Here is a 25,366-nt window from a genome sequence, read left to right on the forward strand (position 1 = left end):
GCGGACACAGTCATAGAATAATGTTGTTGCCAGTGGTGGTCGAAGGCCAATGACTATGTCCGCATGTGGTGACAACCGTGTATGTCGTAGATGTGACCGCCATGTTCTGCAAATTCATTCACTTGACTCCTGACACTGCGGCCAGCAAGTCCTCCACAACTTGAGCTGCTGTGTACCGCCTCTGGGAATAATCATGCCACATCTAGCAGGTGAAAGGGTCCCTGCATTCTCTCCAGAGGAGCTAGAAAGGCTAGTGACTGAGGTCCTACCCCAGTATGTACAGGTCTATGGTTCACCAGTGGAACAGGTTAGTACCTCATGTGCACAATTTTCTCTGTACTTAATCATCCTTTCCCTCCTCACAAGGGTAAAATGCTCCATGTGTGCCAGTTTGAGTACACATGTGCCTGTTGTTGCAGTCTGTGTAGCATCAATGGGGGGGACAATGTGCAGGTATTGGTGGCCAGTGCCATATGTTGAGGTCAGTCACATTGTGTTGTGTGAGGATTTTGGGCTCCTAGATCTTCCTTGTGGTGGATACACATGACTAGGTGAGGATACATTATTGACAACCACTGACATCTCTTACCAAATGAATGTTTTAAATGTCCAACAACATTTAAGTGCAGGACAGCATGAGCTGAGTATGCATGTTGTATGAGTCAGTTGAGAGTAATGTGAGCAATGTGTATGGTGCCACAGATTTCTTAACACATCTGCCCTTGCTAAACTGTTGTGTGGAAGGCATTTCATGAGTCACTCTGCCCTTCAGGTTGCCACACACACCACATTGCTGATGGGCAAGTGATGTACTATAATGCGTGGAAGTGATGGGAATGGAGTGTCATGTAGGTTATGTATGCTCAGCCTACAGAGACCAGGGCCTGTCACATGTATCTCCCAGAATGGACCTTGTCTAGGCTGTGATAAAGTCATTGTGGCTAAGTAACTGCGATACTGTGCCCACTCCCTGTACCCCATCAGCTTCTGTCAGGTGGCAAATATGCGGCTCTAGTGGCACACCCTGCCCACAATACCTCATTCCTTTGAAAAGATTAGGAATGGGTACAGAGGTAAATCATTAATCTAAGCCATATATACACTTAACATCATTGACAATGTGTGTCTCTGACTCATGACAAGTCCCTTACTCCCACAGCTCTATTGTCACCTTCCCACAGGCCATATTTGTCCTGTACAGGCTTACTGCACAAAAGCCAGTCCCACAGTGCAGACAGTGTGTTGATTCCTGGAAAGCAATGATATGTGTAGCTTGGTCACATAGTAGAAACTGTACAGCGCATGCCTATGTTTGCTGAATGTCATCTCTGTAGGATGGACACATATGACCAAAGGAGTGTTCCATGGTACAGGTACATGGCACAGAACCCACCCCATGAAGAGGCTTGAGTCTGCATCTGTTATTCCACATGTCCACACATAGACAGGGAAGACACTTTTTGTATACAACATGCTGGTCACTTCATTGTTTAATGTTTGAGTTTGTACTTTGGCAGTTGCCTGTAGGGACTGTATGCAGTGAGTGATTCTCACAGAGTGTGAATGTGTTGGTCCATTCATCCCTAAGGAGTTTACCCTTCAGAAGCCACATGTGTGATGTGTTTCACTGTGGCTCACATCATAGTACAGGTTGCTAGAGCGTTGGCTACCTGATGTCAGTAAGCTTGCCTAGTCATTGTAGGCCATAAGCAGGGTAGTGGGTTAGTCTGCAGATGGAAAAATGTATGACTGTAGCCATGTCCCTGTACACATTGTCTTGCATGTGTCACACTTGGGGAGTATTGACAAATAGGAAAGTCCTAGCTTTATGTTACTGACATGTATGTGACTCAACCATTTGTGATGAAACTTGTAATCATGATCTCTTGATTCCTATTTTGCATCCATGGTCAACACCCATCACAAGAAGGGATTATGAAGAGCCATCCCCAAGAAGGTGCAGACCTTGGGGGTTCACAGCTGGCAGAGTGCCCACTGCAGGAAGAGCTGGGAGGACCTGAGACGCTGGGCCCAAAATATAGCAGAGGCCCAGCTGATAATGTCCTCCCAGTGTGGGTGGGTGCCCGTCAGACCATGACCCCCCTAATGGCCCACATTCTGGTGGTGGCCTATCCGGAGCTTACTGGGCATTTGAGGCCAGCAAAGCAGCCACAAGGGGGTGAGTACAGAGTATATTCCTGCCTGTCACATTGCCAAGTGAATAAGTTAGGTTCTGACAGCTCCCCTTGAAAATTAGAGATGAGCCCTGTGTCATATGGTAGATGAGTGACTGTGTAGACATGTCATGTGGCGCATACTGATGTGCCTTACCTGTTGGCCTTGGGACCTAGGACACAACTAGGTAAACTCCACAAACCACTTGTCTCCATGGATGACATTTGGCTGGGTACATTGATCTTCCAAGTACTGTTTGTTGTTATAGTGTGTGTTAATTCCAATCAAAAGACCACTGCTCCTCAACGTTACAGGCCAAAGATAAGTAAGTGGTGGATCACTAACCTCAGGCATGTGTCTGGTTAAATAGGTATATTGTCATCTGCTACCCAGAGGCTAGTTGTCACCAGTGTGTGATGGGTGCTGGTGTCTCACTGCAGTCTGTAATGTGAAGATGGCCATCACACATGTGACAGAGCCTACATTGTACTTTGGGTACAGCTACTGATTAATACTTTCCCTTGGTAAGTGGGTAATGTCTATTGACATGATTTATGTGCCATCACTGTAGCCAACAATCATTGTGCCTACATGTCAGCATGTGTCCCTTTCTCTTCTGAGAAACATTTGTATGCTGCTGTTTCATGCATGGTCTACCTGTGTTGATGGGATGATATCTGTATACCCTCATATATATGTCCATGGCAAAATGTGTGTGGACTAAGACATTCACAATGGGGGTACATTTCATGTTGTACCACATACAGGAGTGTGTCACCATTGTTTATTGACTGACACTTTCCCTCATGCTCATAGCATGTCATTTGGCATGTACAACTGCAGTAGCAATGAGGAACATGACAGGTAGACCTAGAGGTGTGAGAAACAATGTACATTTCTATGCCCTTTATGTGACAGCATGTAGGCAAAGTGCACTGCATATGTGTAATGGGTAAGGTTTATGACCTGACTGTTGGCTGACATCATGGAGTGACTTCCAGTTATGTTGAAATCACATGTGTGTGTGTGTACATGCATTCATCTACAGACAGATTTCTGGGTCTGTATGATCATAATGGGGACAATGATGTTTCCTCCAATTAAGCAACATGTTGAGGGCCTTCTACTAGTACTTGCAAATCACTGGGCCTCACCAACATCCAAGAGACTAATGGCGTCCACTGATGTACTCTGAATATGTCATTATAAGGGTGCCAGACGTTAGTGGTGATTGTCCTGGGGCTTGCTGATTCGTTGTGTTGAGGATTTTGGTTACATCTCTCCTTGTCATATTGCATATGATGTCTACAGTGTCCATTTCCATGCCACATGTGGAGCCTACCTGAACAATATTAACACTACCTCAATGACTCTATGACTCTATTGGGACAAATATCAATTTGTGAAGTGTGCATTGTGGAACTGCTTCCAGTGTGACATGAGTATTTCCATGACACCTTCTCCAGGCTATTGTACTTTTGTCAGCAACATGGCAGAATTTTGGAGCATCATTTCTTAATGTGGGTCATTATGCATTTTTCAACTAGATGTGTGCATGACCCTGTGTGGGACCTGTAGAAATGCATTTAGCATTGGCCTACTATTGTATGGCAACAGGTAACTGAGGTATACTCCATGGGGCAAAGCTGTGAGGGAGATGGGGTCTCCTATTTGTTGAATGGTTATTGTGTTTGCACAACTTCAGCCATGCAATTGTGGTTGTGAAAGGTCTTGATTTTCCTGTGGGCAACTGTTGACAGTTCAGATGGTTCAGCAGGCATATGGTATGGCACATGTATGGTCCACGTAGGTTGAGTTTGTTGCTTGGGCCTACTTCATTTCATTGTAATGTTTGCTACTCAGAGCTGTTGTTCAAGTGTGATCATGGGTATGCAATGACCCTATTTATTTTCATTATTTTCATCACCAGCAAGTGAATGAGACAGGGCACAGCCGAGTGGGAAAGGTTCTGGCCAAAGGGACCTCGAGTAAAGAGACAACTGACACAGAGGGACCCAGTGGCCTAGAGGATGAGGGGAGTGCCACAGGGGAGACTGGAACATCCTCTTCATCATCGGATTCTTCCTCCAGTGGCCACTCCCTAGTGGTGGCAGACCCATCAGGGCATTTTCCTTGTAGGAAAGTGCCCTTTCTGGCATGGTTACCTGCTATTGATGCTAAATTGACTTCACTGCTAACCAGCCCCAGGCACCAGTGGTCTTTCCCTAAACTGTGCCATTGTCTCCACAATTGGCACACCCCTGACACACAGCGAAGTCCCTTGTAAAAGGAACCAATGGTACCAAGGGCTCTGTGGCCAGGGAGGGTCCCTAAGGGTTGCAGAATGTTTTGTGCCACCCTAAGGGACCCCTCACCAAGCACATGCACACTGCCATTGCAGATTATGTGTGCTGGTAGGGAGAAAAAGGTAAAGTGACATAGCACTTCTTCCAGGGTACCATTCCCACAAACCATTGCTTGTGGCATAGGTAAGTCAACCCTTTAGCACGCCTTGTACCACAGGTGAGGGCAAAGCTGCATGAGCAGTATGCCCCTACAGTGTCTAAATCCATTCTTAGACATTGTAAGCGCAGTGTGGCCATATTCAGTACACTGGCTGGGAGTTTGTCATTACGAACTCCACAGCTCCATGATGGCTTTCCTGAAGGGTGGGAAGTGTTGCATCAAACTTCTCAGCACAATAAACCCTCACTGAGGCCAGTGTTGGATCTATTGTACAATGCACACAAACGGCATCTTATAGCTGCACCCTGTATTTTACCCAACCCTTTACTGCAGGACTGACCAGTCTGTGCCAGTCTGCCACTACCAGACATGTTTCTGGCCCCATAGGTTGAGAGCCTTTGTGCTCTCTTGGGCCCAGAAACAAAGGCCCTGATTCACCGCCGGCCAAGCGGGAACCGCCAGAAGACCGTACCGCGTTCAAAAGACCGCGGCGGTCATTCTGGGTTTCCCACTGGGCTGGCGGGCGACCGCCGAAAGTCCGCCCGCCAGCCCAGCGGGAAACACCCTTCCCACGAGGAAGCCGGCTCAGAATGGAGCCGGCGGAGTGGGAAGGTGCGACTTTCAGTGTCTGCAAAGCAGACACTGAAATTCTTTGTGGGGCCCTCTTACGGCATGGGCCCCACGACACCCCATACCGCCATCCTGTTCCTGGCGGGCGAACCGCCAGGAACAGGATGACGGTATGGGGTGTCAGAATCCCCATGGCGGCGCAGCAAGCTGCGCCGCCATGGCGGATTCCCATGGGCAGCGGAAAGTCGGCGGTACACCGCCGGCTTTCCGCTTCTGGCCGCTTCTGGTCAGAATGCCCGGCGGAGCACCGCCAGCCTGTTGGCGGTGCTACCGCCAACCTCCGCCCTGGCGGTATTTACCGCCAGGGTCAGAATGACCCCCAAAGTCTGCTCTGGGGGAAGGTGCTTCACACCTCCCCCCTACAGGAACTGTCACACTTGATGATGAGACTCAAAGGCTCAGGACTCCTGTTACAGTGTCCCAGGGCACTTCAGCTAGTGCAGAGGCCCGCCCCCCGGACCAAGCCCCACTTTTGGCAGCTGGTCTGGTGGGAAAATTCTGAAAAATAAGAAGGAGTGAAACCCCCAGCTGGGTGTCCAGAGCTGAAGTGACCCCCTCCTTGTAGAACCCTCCATCTTGGTTTGGAGGAGAGGGACCAATAGCGATAGGAATATAGGTAATACGAAAACTTAGGAGGTTGATGCTTAGTGTTCGCACATCTGAACACAAAGGAACAGTGTTCAGTAATGTATGCAATGAGTCCTTGAATGGGTGCCAACCTGGTAGAAATACCCAACCACCCAGGGTATTAGTTGCACTATATCAAAAGAAGAAGAGAAGGCGACTTCCTTTGACACGTGCTAGAAAATGAATTTCAAAACAGAGATACCAGGGCACTCCAGATAGCAGTCCACAATGAATAAAAGTACAACGTTCCAGAGAGTAGTTTTCACATGAGAAAGCACTTTAATTCCTTATGTTCACACATATCAAATGTATATGTAGAAAGCAGCCAACACGTGTTTCGTCCAACAGGACTTTTTCAAGGCGGAATTATAAACAAATGAGGACGTATCCATAGAGAAACCATGAGAATGGATTAGTTCCTGAAGTAATTAGTGGGGTTTCCTGATTGCAGGAAACGTGAGTTTTGTATGACATTAGGGCCATATAAGTAGGCACTCGATGAGTCTTACGTGTGGTATACAATGGAGGGCCCTGATAAGCCCATTTTCTTGTACTCTCCAAGTCTCTGAGAGTCGGAAAGGCCGATGTCGGCGTGCGTGCACTGGCCTTTCTCTATGGATACGTCCTCATTTGTTTATAATACTTCCTTGAAAAAGTCCTGTTGGACGAAACACGTGTTGGCTGCTTTCTACATATACATTTTATATGTGTGAACATAAGGAATTAAAGTGCTTTCTCATGTGAAAACTACTCTCTGGAACGTTGGACTTTTATTCATTGTGGACTGCTATCTGGAGTGCCCTGGTATCTCTGTTTTGAAAGGGATAGGAATATGCCTCTCTCTCCAAAGGGTGAGGGCACCGGAAGGGTGTAGCCACCCTCAGGGACATTAGCCATTGGCTGCTGCCCTCTGGCCCCTTTAGTGCCCCTAAGTCTAGTATTTAGGGGGACCCGTGAACCTTACTTACAAGATTTCTGGTGACCTCAAGAAGAAAGAAGAACAAAGAAAGAAGAAAGACTGCCAAGTCGACCCCAGCAGTGAAGACTCTAGATGACAACTGACTTGGCTCCAGCCCTACGAGGTAGTCTGCAGCTTCAAGACTCCTGCGCCAAAAAGGCGACACATCCTGCAGGACAGGGACCTCTACAAACCCCCAGAGGACTGCCTGCCCAGCAGAGGACCAAGAACTCCAGAAGACAACAGCCCTGTCCTGAAGAAACCTCCAAAGAGGATTCCAGAACCACCCGGGGTCTGAGAGCCGAGCCCACTCTGCACCCGACACCCACAACTTGAGTCCAGATGGCCCACCGGTCCAGAGAAGATCCCCAGGCAATACCGACCTCCAGTCCACCCTGGGTTGACCCCCCCTGACCGCAACCAGATCCGACGAAGATACCCGACTCCCAAGGGGACCCCTGCACCCCCTGCCTCCTAGCCTTGGAGAATCTGATCAATGGTCCAGAAACATCCAGAGGGTGTCTTCCCTACCTGTCCAGCCTTTGGTTTCCCGGAACCAACCCCCTGGACCCAGCCTGCACTATCTTTTGTGACCCCCAGGGTCCCCCTATTGAAAAGAATTTAGTGCCAAGCTCTATTTTTGCACCCTGCACACAGCCACCCCTGAGCCGCTGGGTGTGTGTTTGGTGTTAACCTGTGCCCCCCCCCCTGCTGCTGACCTAAACCCTCCAGGCCTGTGTCCTGGAACTGCAGGTAGTTACCTACAATCTGCTTTCTACCGAGCACCCCCAGTCCTCATAGAATTCCATTGTAAATCCGACTCCAACTTTGACCCCTGCACCCAGCCGGCCCGTGTTGCTTGTGGTGCACTTTTGGGGTCAGCCTAAACTTTGACCTGTGCACATCCTAACCCCGAAGACTGGAATCGTAAGTCGTGTACTCACCTGTTAACTGTGCTAATACTTGTTACCCCTAGGACTCTATTGACTCCTATAAAAAATTGCACAGTGTCAATGTTTGAAATAGAAAAGTGTTCCTTACTTGTAAACTTCTTTACCTGAAAAAAACAAACTTAGTAGATTTGATACATATGCTTGATACCTATTGACAACTGTACTTACCTGCAACAACGACCTTCTGGTTCTAGAAATAAAGTAGCACAATATATTTTTGCTATCTAAAACAATTGACCTTGAATTATTCACTGAGTGTGTGTCTCATTTCTTGAATGTGTGTGTACAACGATTGCTTTGCACTACCCTTTGATAAGCTTAACTGCTTAACGACACTACCACAAAGAGAGCATTGGTATTCTCTATTTCAGCCTCTGGGGATCCCCTGGACTCTGTGTACACTACACCTCCAAACAAAGCCAGCTTCCTACACCCCTATACCATCTTTGGCTACCACTCCTCATTCTATCACCTCCCTGACAGTTGTTTTCCTCCCTGTTTGTCATGCCCGCTCGCCCAAGAGGGTGGGCATCTCCTTTGCCGCAGGCACCTCCACGCCAGCCCCTGTTACCTTTGCTGCCCTCAGTGAGGAGGCTTTGACCTCCTGAGAAGTATCTCTTGGGTCAGTTAGACATTGTGAATGCCACCCAAGGATTGGCAACCAAACTTGAACAAACACATGCATTCCTGGAAGGCATTCATGGGGCAATGGCTGGCCTACTGAGATGTTTTCAGGCTCTGGCCTCGTCACTGATGGCAGCTAGTCACTCCTCACCTTCTGCCCCCCCTCCACCTTCCTCTCCCCACTCCAAATCCTCCCTTCTCCTACCTATCCAAAGCACACAGACAGAGCAGCACACACAGACACAAGCACCATAAAACACATTGGCACGTAAGCAAACAACAGACATCCACAGACACAACAACAGTCACCACTTACACAGACACCCCCACTAACCCCAGCATTTCACACATAACATTTATCATACCCGCAGGCACCACCACACAGTCAGTGACACACCCACCACATCCAGCATACCCGCAGACCACCCCAACAGATACCTGGACATCCACCACAAGTACCATACTTGCAGCCACCACACAAACAGACACACGTATACCCACCACATCCAGCATACCCATAATCACCACCCTATCACACACACACATCTGCCACTCCATTCCCCAGCACCTCCACCTCCACCTCCCAGACCCCAAGACATACAATCGCACTCACTCACCCACCCAACAGACACTTACCAAACACAAGCATACCTCCCAGAAGCGTGCACCCACAACATCCACACTTACTCAGCAGACAACAACTCCCTTAACCTCCAAATCCCCACTCTCTCTTGCTGTCCATCGCTGTGTCCCTAAGAAAGTTTTTATGTTTGACCTTAACCTTTCCACTGTTACCTCCACCCATTCCCAAATCCAAGAGGCCCCCACCTACTCCTAGGCCCTCCCTTTCACCTCCAAGGTCTCCCCTAACTCCTTGCAAGCACCAATACCTCTCCCCGCAAGAAGAACACATCTCCCAAAAAAACACCGCCCCTCCCAGATCCAAGACCAAACTCCCCCTCCCAAATCCGATCACCTCCCCTCAAGGATGATACCTGGGGTGCCTGCCTGCCCACTTGATACCCCTTCCTGTGGAGATTCCCTGGCAGTTAGGAGTTAACAGAGGGCACAATTATGTGACTGTGCACCTAGCTATGGAGTGGCCTATGGCATTGGACTTTGAAAAGTTTCAATTTAATAAACCCAAAGAGTTGGGCTTCTTTGGGTATACATTTGCCCTACAGTTTCTTTTCTACCTTTATGTTGTTCCTGAGTAACTTGTGCTGTGTGCCTGCAGTTGTGTGTCTTTCAGCCTGTTTGCTGATCCATTTGCTGTTGTTTGCAGCATCACAGTTTGTGGGCAGTGCTGGTGTCCCCCAAGACAAGGGTATATGTTGAGTGTATGGATATGTGGGTGTTAATTGTATTGGTGGTGTCATGGCATTGTGCACTGTTTGGTATAGTAAGTATTTCCTCTTGTGTTGTCCAATATGAGGATGTGTGGTGTTAGGCTTATCCCCTTGATATGGATTATGTCTGCATCTAGTGTGTGGCAGCTTTGTTAGTGCAGACATGGAGTGTGTAGAATTGTGCTACATTTGTTTGCATTTGCCTGTGCATGTGTTCATTTAGCTGTGTGTACCTTGCAGCAAGTTCATGAAGATATACGTCCCATGCAGTTGGAGTGACTTGTATGTGCTATGTTGACATGCACTCCCACATTGTGCAGATAGGTATGTCATTTGGGTCCAGGATTTTTTGTCCCAGAGATACCTAAAGGGCCATTTCCCAGAGATACCTGAAGGACCAGTTCCTGAGCAATAGTTGTTTTATGCGCAGTTGTAGGGTGATATGTGTCCCAGTTCAGCCTCCTTCCCTGGGTGTTCCTGCTGGCCCCACCCCTAATGTCCAGGCATTGTTTGCATAGTGGTCTTTGTACATTGACTATTGTGCATCCCTTTGCCCTTTCATTGTGTTTGAATGTGTGTGATGAGTGTGTCCATTGCAGGGCTGTTTAATGGTAGTGGTGTTTGTGTTCCGTGTCATATCCATACATATATGTATTGAATGTGATGACAATCCATTGCATTGAGTGTGTGAGTTGTATTTGTGGCTGTGATGTTGGTATGTAGTTGGTTGTGTGTGAGACAATGTTGTGTACACTGTCTCTGTGCCTGAGACGAGTAGACAAGTTTTTGTGAAGTGTTATTGTGCAGTGTGAGTGAACTGCCCAAAGGGGGCATATTGTGACTGTGAATGTGTCCTTCTTTGTGTATAATTCCGACACAGGCCACAATGAGACATGTACTTGGTGCCCATAGTGTGACCCCATCTCATGTGGATGCGGAGCAATGATCTGTTGGTGCAGTTAATAACACAGTTAGGTGTGTGTACTTATAGTCGTTTGCGGCCACAGTGGTGTTGATTTTGTGCATCTTGAATGATCAGCAGCAGCTGTAGGACATGCGTGATGGGCTCCATGGTGCTACCAGAAGTGTAAGGCTGCCTTCAGGTGAGTGTCTCTCTTTATAGTCCCTATTTCCGCCTTTATGAAAGGTGGTGATTGGACCGCCACAGTCACATCGGCAGTGTGCGACCTCATAATGTGTCTGCCAGAAACACTGTTGTTGCATAGCTTCTCATTATGCTAATGAGGCTACTGGATTCCGGAGACAGGATCACATGGATTGTGGCTACTAAGTAGAATTCCACACCACATGATGCCTGTCGGCCTAATCCGGGTTCTCCGGCTAACTAGCAGTGCCTCATCTCTGGCCGAGATGATTATGGCAACCGGGCGCATGACAAGAAGACTCCTCAGGGGAATCGTGGTCGATCAGATCCCATCCCGTTCTCTCAGTTACCAAAAAGTCTCATGCAGGCAAAGACAGAGGTAGAATATAGTTCAATAAGGATTTATTGAAGTAACTGCATCTTAGATAAAAAGGCATTTATTGTGTTAACTAGGATGATAAAACACAATAAAAGTAGGCAAGTGACGAACAGAGTAAAACACAAGAATAGTCCTACCATACTGTCACCAGGAGTGATGTATATATTTCTCCTACCTACACTATGGCCCTCATTACGACCCTGGTGGTCAGAGTTAAAGTGGTTGTAACACCGCCAACAGGCCGGCGGTAAAAAAAATGGGATCGAACCACGGCGGAAACTGCCAACATAGACAGCCACTTCAACACTCCGACCGCCAGGGCGGTAGCAACAAACACCGCAGCGGTCACCGCCAATAGACAGGCGGAAGACAATGTACCACTCACAGTATTATGACAGGCCAATCTGCCAGCTTTTCTGGGGCGGTACCAACGACATCAAAAGCACGGCAGGAACAGTACACTGAAGGGGAACCACTCACCTTTCGACACTCAACGAAGAACCAGGACACCATGGACCCCGAGCTGCAGGTCCTGCCGATGCTGGTCTACCTCCTCATCTACCAGGAACACCAAAGAAGGTGGCGACGAGGACGGTGAGTACTGCACCTAGCACACAGGGGAGGGGGGAGGTAAAAGAGAGTGACACACACACGTGACAAGCAACACCCCACCCCCACCTTCACCCACAACACCATATACAACAACACATCCAACAACATTACAGATACACCTCACAACCCCCTGGAAGAATGCAAGGACAAATGGAATTGAGTTCAATCAGTGATATTTTGGAACATGCAGATATAACAAACGAGTATAAAAAAATCAGTATATACAAATATTTACATTATGTACAGAAGATTGTACACTGTCCCTTGAAAATGTCCGTGGACCAGTGGGCCCAAAAACCATGGGCAAAGCCCACACTTGACTCCTGCCTCAAAACGGAGAGAACACTGCAGGGGCATCAGATTAAAAACACACAGGCACCTCAAGGGGAAGGGGAGGAGGGGGCACTTCAGCTGGAAGATGTTACTACGCCACTGCTCCTCGAGGGGACAACATGCCCACAGCGATGTCCTGGGTAGTGCAAAGCCACAGTCTCTCAAGTGGGTGGTTTGCCCACGCATTAGTCCTAGGGAGTGCAAAGCCACAGTCTCTCAAGTAGGTGGTCTGCCCACTGCTTGCTCCTGGGGAGTGCAAACCCATAGTCTCTCAAGTGGGTGGTTTGCCCACTGCTTGGTCCTGGGGAGTGCAAAGCCATAGTCTTTTAAATGGATGCCTTTCTCCACTGGTTCTGGAGGGGGTTTTGTGCCCAGTGTGCTTCATCCTGCCAAGAATTGGGTGAGTGGATGCCTTTCTCCACTGGTTCTGTAGGGGGCTTTGTGCCCAGTGTGCTTCATCCTGTCAAGGATTGGGAGAGTGGATGCATCTCTTCACTGGTTCTGGAGGGGGCTTGGTGCCCAGTGTGCTTCATCCTGTCAAGGATTGGGTTACCCCAACCTGTCATGGCTACTGACCCCAGTGAGGAATCCCAGGTCAAGGGCAGAGGAACGTAACAATGAGGCACATGGGCAAACAAGGAGGATAATTGAGCGGACCTTTGGACTCCTGAAGGCCAGGTTCCGGTGCCTCCATCTAACAGGTGGATCCCTGTACTACTCACCGAAGAAGGTGTGCCAGATCATCGTGGCATGCTGTATGTTGCACAACCTGGCATTGTGATGCCAGGTGCCTTTCCTGCTGGAGGATGAGCCTGGTGATTGTCTTGTGGCAGCGAGGAAGAGGAGGCAGATGAAGAAAATGTGGACAACAGATCAAACATTATCCAGCAGTACTTCCAGTGACAAGAGAATACAAGAACTAGCGGAGCACACCATAAACTTAAGTACAAAAAAAACTCATTTCATAGGAAATAAAATCATTCCCTTAATACAATTAGATTAGTTACAAAGCATTCACAGAGGTGGTGATAGTGGTCATTTTCCTAACTTAGTATGTAATTGAAACAAATATTGGACAAAACTATATTTATTCAAAACACATGACACAACCTCTACGAACATATCTTATATACATATGACAAAAAATACAAACAATCCAAACATTTTAGATTGTATAGCCCACTAAAGAATAATTAGATTTTTTTTTCAGATGATCCAATGTGCATAGAAATAAGCCAAAGGATGTACACTTTGGCTCATATGTTGGAGCTTCAGCCGACACATGTTTCGTCCTGAATGCAGACTTTTTCAAGGCTTATTGACAGATATTGTCATCAATTTAGTACATGATGAACTTGTCCATTATAACCGCCATCACTACTCCAAAGTATTCATAATGGTCACAATCAAGCTTCAAGTATCTCTGTGATCCCAATTTTTTTTTCCGAATCTTAAACGAACGGAATCGGCATATGTTATGGTCCACATTGACCGTAAAGCAGAGACAGCAACAAAGTAACTTTTTCTATGTCGTGTATCCTCCGTCTCAAATTGTAGGTTCCTTTTCCAACCTTACCCTTCCGTACTTCCAGTGACACACAGGTAAGAGACTGTAACTTCTCTTCACTTTTCAGTATACTTTAGGACATTGTACATGGCATCCTCTTACTCTCTGTGTATGGCCACTGACTGTTCCCTTTGGGTTTCCTTTTTTCAAATCTGTGTACCCCATTCTGGCTTCTGCTATGTTTACTGCTGCCCACCAACTTTGATACATTGCTATGATTCAATGAACATGGACGTTGCAATTTGAGAATGTTGTAAGAATACATCTTTCCAATCATTAAACTGACTCCAGTATGGTTTATATTTCCATGGTGTTTATTTTGTGTGCTAAATAGTATGGGGGTACGGACAAGGGGCTGGGGTGACGGTGGAGGATAGTCCATGGTAGAGTCCATTCTCTTGGTATCACAGGTGCATTGTCCAATGGGGCATATGAAGGGGAGTAATGTCAGTTCAAGGTGGACAGGGGAACAGAGTGGAACAGAAGGGTCCTATTTCCTGGCGGGAGTCTTAGCAATGTTCTCTGTCTTCTGCCTGGATCACAGGGACCGTTTGCGGGGTGGTTCTCCTTCTGCATGGGGGTGGGATGCTGGTGGCCTGTTGGTCCTGTGGCAGGGCCTCCCGCCCACTAGCGCCGGCAGAGGTGGAAGGCTGTTCCTCGGTTTGGCTAATGTCAGGGGCCCTTTGTTGTGCCACTGCCTCCCTCATGATCTTGCCCAGCCAGCACCCCTGCTATGTTGACCAGGATGGTGTAGATGTTTTTTAGGTCATCCCTGATCCCCAGGTACTGTCCCTCCTGCAACTTGGCCAGTACTGTGCCCATGGTCTTCTGGGAGTGGTGGTATGCTCCCATGATCTTTGACAGTGCCTCATTGAGTGTTGGTTCTCTGGGCCTGTCCTTCCCTTGTCACACAAAAGTCCTCCCAGCTTCCCTGTCATCCTGTGCCTCTGTCCCCTGAACCGTGTGCCCACTGCCACTGACCCCAAGTCCCCGCTCGTCCTGTGTTTGTGGGGTTGCCTGGAGTCCCTGTAGTGGTGGACACACTGCTGATTGATGTGTCCTGGGAACAGTGGCATGGGCCTGCTGGGTGGGTGCTGTGCTGGTGTTTCCTGAAGGGGGAGGCTCTGTGTGTGGTGGTATGGGACTGTGGCAGGGAACCAACTGTCCAGAGGTCCCTTATGGGCCAGGTTGATCATCGTGATCCAGGCGTGTAGAGCTGCTGTCATCACTGTGGGCCTCTTCTGGGGGGACTAGATGAAGCTGGCACCTCTTCTCTGCATCCTGTTGGGATGCAAATGCATTGTTATTGTACCTGTGTGTGCCATCTTGTGTGATGGTTGTGTTTCCCTTATATAATAGTGGTTTCCCTGTCGCATTGGCCTTGTGTGATTGCTGATTGTGTGGGCTGGGTGAGTCTCTCTACTGGCCATGCTGGGGTGATGGGTGTCCATGTATTGGTGTTGCATGCAGAGCTTGGTATTGGGATGTGTGGGTTGTGATGGTGGGGTACATGTGAGGAGATGGAGTGATGGGAGTGAGGGTGAGGGTGGGGGATGAAGTAGTTAAGGCTTGACTTACCAGAATCCAGTCCTCCTGCTACTCCAGCCAGGCCCTCAGGATGCATGATCGCCAAGATACCACGGAACGCACCTTCCCCTGTAGGTCGTTCCCCCTCTTCCTGATGTCATCCCTGGTTCTTGGATGCTGTCCCAGGGCTTTGAGCTTGCCGACGATTCTCCGTCATAACTCCATCTTCCTTGCAATGGACGTCTGCTGCACCTGTGATCCGAATAGCTGTGGCTCTACCCGGATGATTTCCTCCACCATGACCCCTAGCTCCTCCTCAGAAAACCTGGGTTGTCTTTGAGGTGCCATGGATGTGCTGTGAGTGATATGTGTGAGGGGGTGTGTGGGGTGATGTGTTGGGGTGTATACTGTGATGTGCGTGGATGGTGTATGAGTAATGGTGTTCTGTGCCTCTGTTGGGTGAGTGCTGTTTGCTTGCCTCTCTGTGCTTGGTCTCTTTTCTTTTCATTGAAAGGGTTGTGGGTAATGTGGGTCTGATTTTTATAGTGGTGTGGTGTAGTGTGTGTATGTGTGTCAGGTGTGTGTAGTTTGAATTGTCCAATGTGGTGGTGTTTTGTAAGTGTGTGTGTATTTTGAGCGCGGTGGTATGTACCACCAATGGTTTAGTGCATTTGAAAGACCGCCGTGTTGATTCATGGGACATGAGACTGTGGGCATATTCCTGTTGGCGTAACAGTGTGGGTTTTGGTACCACCAGTTTATCACTAACCTTTGGTCTGGCGGACTTGTGTGTCTGTATTGTGGCGGTGTTCTCAGTGTGGGTCATAATACCCGTGGTAGATTACCGCTGCGGTCACGATATGTTGGTGGCCGTCGGCACGCGGTAAGCAGGATTTACCGCCAGGGTGGTAATGAGGGCCTATGTCTGAGCACAACGTAATAAGCCTAATCTGCCTTTGAGTTTTCCCTCTGAGTTACACCGTCCCTCATACCTGGAGAAAAAAGCCTATGGTCTAGAGAGACACCGTCCCTTTATGGATCAGGGGTCTAGCCGTCTAGGCAAGTAGTTGCAGTGAAGCAATAAGCATAAAGTTGTGGTCATCTGGCTGGAATCTTCCTCTAACGTGTCTGGGACACAGTGGGGTTTTTATAATAAAACAGTTGACATTCTAAGAAATGGTCCCACGTATGAGTGTGTGTTTTCTGTGAATGTTGGAGACACAGCATACCACTTTTGTCGGCAACCCTATCAGACTGTGGCCTTGGAGAAACCACAGACTGAAATAAATGTCCTACTAAGAACATAGGACCAGATGTAGGAAAATCCTGAATTGTGACTCGCAAATTGCAAGTCAGGGAGACGCAATTCTGCATGCAGGATGGTGTCCCTAACACCATCTGCGATTCGCAAGGGGGTTGCGAAGGCCCACCTCATTAATACTAATGAGATGGGTCGCTATTTGCGAGCCCTTTGCGACTCGCAGCACTCACTGGGATGGTGGCCTGCTGGAGACAGCAGACCACCATGTCTGTGACTGGCTTTAAATAAAGCAATTTTTTTTTGTAATGCAGCCAGGAAAACAAGATGCATTACAAAATGAAAAAATTTAACGTTTTTGTTTCATTTTTTCAGAGCAGGCAGTGGTCCATAGGACCACTGCCTGCTCTGAAATTTTTTTTTCCATGCCATTCACAAAGGGGAAGGGGTCCCATGGGGACCCCTTACCTTTTGCGAATAGGTTACCACCAGTTACCCCTTCCTAATTACGACTCGCAGTCCTGTTTTGCGAGTTGGTAACCAGGTTACCAACTCGCAAAATGGGAATTGGGCATCGCAATGTGGGTTTTGCATGTCGCAAACAGCGAAATTCACTGTTTGCGACATTCAAAACCTTTCCTACATCTGGGCCATAATGCTTTCCTAGGCGAAAGTACAATGAGATAAAGAAAATAAAACAGCACCGCAAATATTGCCATTGCTAGTAAAATGAAGCAATGCTGAATAAAATGTAACAATGTTAAAGTGCACCGCAGCAGGCCTAGTTCACATAAAACATTGCTAAAATAACTATTGATCACTGTCTCCCTAAGGTAACCATAACTCGTGCCCCCACCATGCACAGTTTTCTCATCAATAATTTTACTGCAAATGTTACAGTGATATTATCAATGATGTCAAAGAAGATGTCATAAGTGATGTAATATCTCAGGTAATTAGCAGTCCCTGGTGGGGATGTGAGTTATATTTACCCAAGGGCACAACTCATAGTTACTTGAAATAACTCTAACAGCTGAATTTCTATGTTTGTTTGTGTGAAACATCTGAACCCAGATTTAACGTCCCTGTAACCTTTGTTTTTTTAGTGAATTTCTAAGTTTAAAAAAAAAGTTAAGTAAGATGCACATCGCAATGCATTGTGAGGTGTGGGGGGGGGCTTGGGCGCAGGCCTGGCTCCCTAATTTCCTTAATTACTGCAGTATCCTAAGTAGAAAATCCTTTCAGGTTTCCACATTGATTCCATCAAGAATACATTCAGATGTGCCACACTTTTGGCATAAATTAAGAATGTTAGCACGCTAGTTGCTCTTTGGAATACTGTAATCTGCTGATCACCAGGGGATTAACTGGCAGTCTGCTGGTGGTGTTGAAAGTGCATTTTTCAGTCTGCATGTCAGAATATTTTAATGAATTAGAAGAGAAAGATATTTGAGAACTCACTTAAAATATGTGCTACAGCGCTAACCATAATTTCTTTGACAAAATCAAGCCCCTCATTTTGTTCCTTTCTAAATCAAGGGGGTCATTCCGACCCCGGCGGGCGGCGGGCACCGCCCGCCAGAAGACCGCACCGCGGTCAAATGACCGCGGCGGTCATTCTGACTTTCCCGCTGGGCGGGCGGGCGACCCCCAAAAGGCCGCCCGCCCGCCCAGCGGGAAAGCCCCAGCAACGATGAAGCCGGCTCCGAATGGAGCCGGCGCAGTTGCTGGTGTGCGACGGGTGCAGTGGCACCCGTCGCGATTTTCAGTGTCTGCTAGGCAGACACTGAAAATCATTATGGGGCCCTGTTAGGGCTTATCGTTTCCATAGATGAAGTTGCTAGAGATTTTAATAAAATAAAATGCATTAAAACAATAACTCTTATGAGTGGATTACAGGCCTAAGTAAAAGCTGTATTTAAAACATGAATTTTCCTTCCAAACTCGGTGTGACCTGCACTTGCTTGACTTACTAACGTTAACAAATTCCCAACTGCGATAGCTCAGCTGAAATGTTTATTTTGTTGCTTTTTGCATGACTTTACATGAACACAAAGTTCCTATTCTAATAAAGAAGTTAGATTTTCTGTTCTATTTAACCGCTTGACTTGCATTGGAATCTCTAACTTGGTAAACTAATTTTAAATATTTGTTTCTTTATGAAAAGGCTTCTAGTTTGAGGATGAGCGAGAACGAAGACAACATAATGTGATCATACCTAAAACTTACATGGCTGTTCTCTCTTTCAGAGATTCAGATGAATTAGAAAATGTTTGACTGTTGCAACGTAGTTAAAAATATATAATAAAGTATCACATATTTAGAACACTCTTTGATAGAGCTTACCATCTCGATGGAAACTGTGGATATCTCACGGAGTCTTTGTCTTCCTGTTGGCCGAATGAACATTTTATCTGTGAAATTGTTTAAACTTTTGTATCATTGTATAAAAATGTCCCAGGGAAAGAATAGCTGTCTCTGCCTGGCAGATAGTCTGACGCGCTCTCATGAACTCACTCTCTTCAGCTTACACCTTGCATTCGCAATTGAACAGCCTCAGTAGATAGACAGACTCTCTGACACTTGTTCCTTTTTGCTATTTTTTATTTTATTCCTGATAATGTTCTGACTCAGATTATTCTCTATTACTGAAGATTTTTGGGACTGTTAGTGAAAGAACTCTTTATGGGTTATTCAACTATATAATTCTCTTCTTTGAAGAAATTAGACTAGGGATTAGATTTATGGGGCATGCCTTATGGTCTGTTCTATAATTCACAATTGATTTAATCAAGAAAATAATTTCAAAACTAATGATTAATAAAACGTTAAAATTAAGTTACCACTCTCATTACTGACTCTGATATGAAATTTGACTGAAAAATAATAATAATTGAGTTCTATAAAGGTGCAGGTTCTTATTACCTCACTCATTTTAAAGATAAAAAAATTGAGTGTCTCAAGAGTTGGGGAGATTTTAGGAATCTAGGACTCTCCACACTCCCAATCTTGATCACTACTTTTAATTACCTCTTATTTCAATGTGAAGTTTTTCACGTCTATGGTGACTTTAACTTCTTTTCTTATCTTAATCTGCCCTTTGTCCTCAAACTAAAAGTCATACAATACTGTAAATATTTCTAGTTGTTTTATGCAAGGCCATGAGACAGTTCTTTCTTTCATCTATGAATTGGTAAAAAGTGCAACTTCAGCTTCTGTCTGTCTATTTGTTTCAATCCTGTCTCTATTTTGTCATGCACTACCCTTTCTCACAGACTCAGTGGGTCATTCTGAGTCTGGCGGTCTTGAGACCACAAACCCGGGGTGGATGTCGGACTGCAGCGGTAGTGGCGGTCCGATCTGCCACATTCTGACCGAGGCTGCAGCCTTGCGGTCCCGGTGGATGTAATCCGCCGGGCCGGATTACGAGTCCCATTCTACCAGCCTTTCCATGGTAGTTTACACCACTGTGGAAAAGCTGGTGGAATGGGGGTGTCTGGGGCCCCCTGCACTGCCCATGAACTTGGCATGGGCAGTGCAGGGGCCCCCATGCACAGCCCGTCATGCATTTCACTGACCGAATTATGGGCAGTGAAATGCGCAATGGGTGCTGCTGCACCTGCTGCACCGCCACATTGGTGCCGGCTCAATTCTGAGCAGGCATCAATGTTAAGGCCCTCTCCACCGCAGGACCGACAGGCGAAAGCACTGTAATAGGGCCGGCAGTGTCTGGCGGCACTAGAGGTCAAATGGCAGGTTGAGTTTGGCGGGTGGCCACCTCAGTGTCTACAATGTATTTTTTTTTTTTTCCTTCAATGACCATGAATTTGAGCTCAAATAGGTTGATTTCCTCTCCTTCTATCAGAGCGTGCCCACATTTCCCTAAGATATTAATCCCCTCCAGCCTTTCCATGAATGTTGTTGTATAATACAAACTCCACATAGCTAAAGATCTCCCTGAAACTCCTGTATCTTTCCAATAATTCTGTTCCTACAGAGTTTCTTTAAAAACTGGTCTTCTACTCGTCACAAACAACATCCCTCTATGGTAAGAGGTATTTTCAACTCGCAAATGGTCTCTAGGAAACCCAAAATTCTAATCGGCATAAATGATTAATTTATCCTCCTTTGTTTTAACTAAGGTCTACATCATTCTTAAACAATGGAAAAAATACAAAATCATGAGTCAGACATTGGATGAGTCATCAAATGTTTAGACTCCACCTTCTTGATTCTGCATCTTAATATGAACTTTATGAAATCTTCATTCTCTGCTCTTCCCCTTTCAAACCAAAATAATATAAAGCAACTTCTCTCTCCAGTTGATACGTTGCAGCCTGTCACTCACAAAGATCTATTCAACACCCCAAATCTCGGTCAGTTACTCCCAGCCTACACTCTGGCTCCCAACTCAATGAGAGATCTTCCTTTCTTTTATAAACCGATTTCTCAATGGTCCTCACAGGAGAATAGTCTCTATACACTCCACCTAACCCACTCTGCTAACTCTCTGGAAAAGCTCAATTCCAGGTCAATACCTCATACCTCACTATAACAAACAGCCACACACGAAAAGAACCATAGACAAGCTCTGTATATTTAAATGTTCCCCTCCTCGCTTACCTTTAAAATACTAATCATCACAAACATTAGAAGATCAGAGTCTCAACTCATCGTAAGTGTATCTCATTCAAAAACATATTGTGATACTAACCTCATCAACACTTACAATTACTGACAAGTCCCCCCCCCAGACACACACACCAAGGCAGTCAGTAGTAAAGTGGGTCCTTGTGTGAAAAACCAATAATAATATCTGGATGCTAGCCACAAACCTAGGTGATCTACAACAGCAAAGGGAAGTCGGAGGAATAAAACATCTATGGCCTGTACAAACTGGATAGCTGAAAAATGGCAAGAATTAAATGAGCTAGTTTTAGGTCTGAGGGAACTCATCGCAGACTCTAACCCCATAAAACTTAAATGCCCCCATGTATACCTTTAGCTGATCATGTTTGTTGAAAGTCAGGCCTACCAACTTTTTGTCACGGTGTTAACAATACAATCAATGATAAAGCAGTAAAACTTTTATTATCAATAAACATTTCAATGCCATTACAAAAATATGAATGCATTTCACCTTTCACTATTGCATATCCTTACCTGTGGGCTTAAACACACTCTCTGTAATTACTATTACAAAGCAATGAACATTTCAATAAAAAGCTATATTTCTCCCTTTGTATGAGCCTCTCTGGGAATCTCCTAGGCCCCAGACCAGAATCCAATAATGCCCACAAATCCTGAGAGCACACCAAAAGGTCAGCAACAGGAGCATCTGAATTTGCCACTTATTTGTTTCACAGTCACTGATTTTCCACCCAGGAGAACTATAAAGGCTCCTGCACTTCCTATCAACCCTCAGGAATAAAGTAACACTTTTGGTTGTGCTCCTGCTGTTCCGGGGCACCACAAGACACAATATGCTAAGGCATTGTGGGGTGTTTATTTCTCCCACATCAATGGGACTCATTATGAGTTTGGCCGCCCTGTAATCGCCATGTTTGTGTTGGCGGTCAGACCGTCAACAGGCTGGCAGAGAAGACCGCCAAATTATGACTATGGCAGTGATCCCAACAGCACCGCCAATGCGGTCAGATCATCACAGATGATTGGAACCACCAGCAGGGCGGTGGAGACCATGTTTCTGTCAGACCTATTACAAGCCAAGATTTCTGCGGAGTTCGGATACCACAGAAATGAACTGCATAAATGAGACACTCACCTTCAGGAACCCACACTCGTCTGGAGCAGCCATGGAACCAGAACTAGACGCTATGCTGCTTCTCCTGCTCGCCGAAAGAAAACGGGATCTCTGCCACCGTCGACGACAACAACCATAAGTACACACACTCACCTGTAGCATTTGTACATTGTTAAATTTTGTACAGTTACATAACATACCAGAGGAAAGAGAGTGCAATGGCAACACTCAAACGTAACAGTACACTAACACACACTCACATACAACCACAAAACAGCCACACATTCACAGCACACGCACAGCAGCCACCACACAAATACACCACATGTCAAAAACACACACTTAAGCACAGGCCCAGTCTCACACAAGACCACTCAACATAACAACACATCACAACAACACCACAACTGCAACATCACAAACACATTGGCAAGCACTCACAACCGACACTAGCCAGTGACTCGTCACACATACAACACAATGGACAAGCAACAGGGAATGAACACACACAATTACACAATCATACAACTTACCAATCGACACACACATCACACACACATACCTATCAAACCATGCACAAGACACGCTGACTCATACAGTCAAAGCACACAAAGCCACACAACACAGCAACAAACACATGTAAGCACAAACACAATACCATCACAACAACATCTCTGCTACATACACATGCCCATCACACAACACACACCCTATCCTTGGGGACAAAAGCACTGCACACATCCTCACATACTGCCCACACAAAACATGAAGCACAACCACCACACACACAGAAATACTCGCACACAACAAATGTCAGCTAGGAACAACTCAAACCTATGCAAGAAAGTGCAGGCCAAAGATGTAACCAGATAACCAACAACTGGTTGGTCAGAATGTATATTATAAATAAATAAGATGGAAGTCAAAGGCCATAGGCCAGTCCATAGTCCTCAGATGCACCAAAGGCATATAATCGTACCCCAACTGGACTCCTGACTGCCATGTAACCTACAGAGGTAAAACATCAACGGGGGAGGCAGGCACCTTGATGCCTTGCCTCTATAGCACAATTATAAGGGCCTAATTCTCTCAGAGCATTCATGCTCACACATTCACAGGTAGAGTAACTACTCTTTCAGTACAATGGGCACCTGTCATGTGCATAAAGGTGACATATAGTGAAACGTATCATGCTAATATTCCATCAAGAGTCTAATGACTGAGAGGCAACATCACTATCCACGCATCAGATATGACTGGCCCTACAGCTGTTTGGGGAAAAACCTGAGAGACACAAGCCACATCTGAGGCTACCATGGCAGGGACATACACCTTGATGCAAGCCAAATGCCTTATTACATATACCTTTCCACTCACATGTTTATGTGAACTTCCACAGCTGCACCACAATGTAGTCTGTGCAAACAATAGGTTTCCATACATCAAGGACTCAAAACATATCCAAAATAGCACTAGAAAAATATGGTTTATACTCATTACAATGTGGATTGATGACTGAACCTTACAATGTACACATGGTATTGGCAAAAGCCAGTTAAGATTTTAACTCATCATCAGTGAAGCATGGATGTTTTTGTGGGGACATGGTAGTGTTGGTTGAGACGGTGAGACGGTGAAGTAGAAGAAATGGAAAGGAAAATAAATTGGTGATGAGGTGTGGGTGCTGTGATATGAGTGGGTAACAATTGGTGTTTATTGTGGGGGGGATACTAGTTTGTGTGTTGTGCAGGTGTGGGATGAGTGGTAGGTGAAATGTGTAGGTGTGCCTATTGTATGCTTTTTTTTCCACTGGCTTCTATCTGGCTGTGTTTGGAGTTTTTGCTGCAAAGGATTGTGGGATGTGAAGGGATGTGTTTTATAGTGCAATGTGTAGGTGTGTTGGGTGTGTGGATGTCTGTCAGGTGTGGGGTTTTCAAACTGTCCAACGTGGTGTGGGGTGTTACTGCCATGGAAGAACTGCCATTGTGATTTGTGGATCATAATATGATAGGAGTTTATTGGGCGGGGTGGCAGTGCTGTAAATTTGACTGGATTTTGGCAGGCTTTGCTGTGTGACTCTTAATACAGCTGTCAGATTACCGCCAACATAGTGGTCTTTTAGCCGCTGCCTCTGCGGTGGTCTTGCCAAAAAAACACCAAACTCATAATGAGGCCCTATATCTTTGATGCAGCCATTGATCACCAAAGAGTTTATTTTTTTTAAATTGTTGATGTGCCCACAGGCATTTGTCACGATGTGGGTGCTCTTCCCCTCCTGGGTAAACGTGCATGCTTGTGCACACACACACTGCAGGCCAGAGGAGCTGATCAGTCTTGGTGACAAACTATTTCTCGTTCCTCCATGTGCCCTGCTCTGACCTTCAGGTGCATGGAAAGAGGTGAGCACAAGTTGCACTCTTCATGCTCAGGGGGCCATCTTTACAGGGCAGCCAGGTCCAAGCACATATTCCAAAGACAAAGGCATTGCTTTTCCCGAGTCCTTCAACTCTAAGAGAAAATTGGCCCAAGCGGTATCTGCTGCAAATGTGTCCAGATAGTAAAAAACGGTTATGATCTTTACTATCTTTACTATGTCAGTTGCAACAAACTGTTTCCAGTGGCATGCCTCATGGTAGTGTGTGCACCCTGCTTTTGTTGAACATGGGTACGAAGCCACTGTTTCCTTCTAGCAGAGTGGCAGTTTGCAGTTGCTCTTTAGCTGGAAGGTTAGGGTCACACCTGGTGAGGAAGTGTGTGACCTCATTGTTGAGGCAAACATAAGAATGACTATCTGAGGTCCCAGGCCACACGCCATTTGTCCACGTTATTCAGTGTTCCTCATGGTAAGTTGCGGACTATGGGGGTTATTCTAACTTTGGAGGAGGTGTTAATCCGTCCCAAAAGTGACGGAAAAGTGACGGATTTACCACCAGCCGTATTACGAGTCCATTATATCCTACGGAACTCGTAATACGGCTGGTGGTATATCCGTCACTTTACCGTCACTTTTGGGACGGATTAACACTCCTCCAAAGTTAG

This window comes from Pleurodeles waltl, chromosome 1_2 (genome assembly GCF_031143425.1).
Source record: "Pleurodeles waltl isolate 20211129_DDA chromosome 1_2, aPleWal1.hap1.20221129, whole genome shotgun sequence".
NCBI lineage: Eukaryota > Metazoa > Chordata > Amphibia > Caudata > Salamandridae > Pleurodeles > Pleurodeles waltl.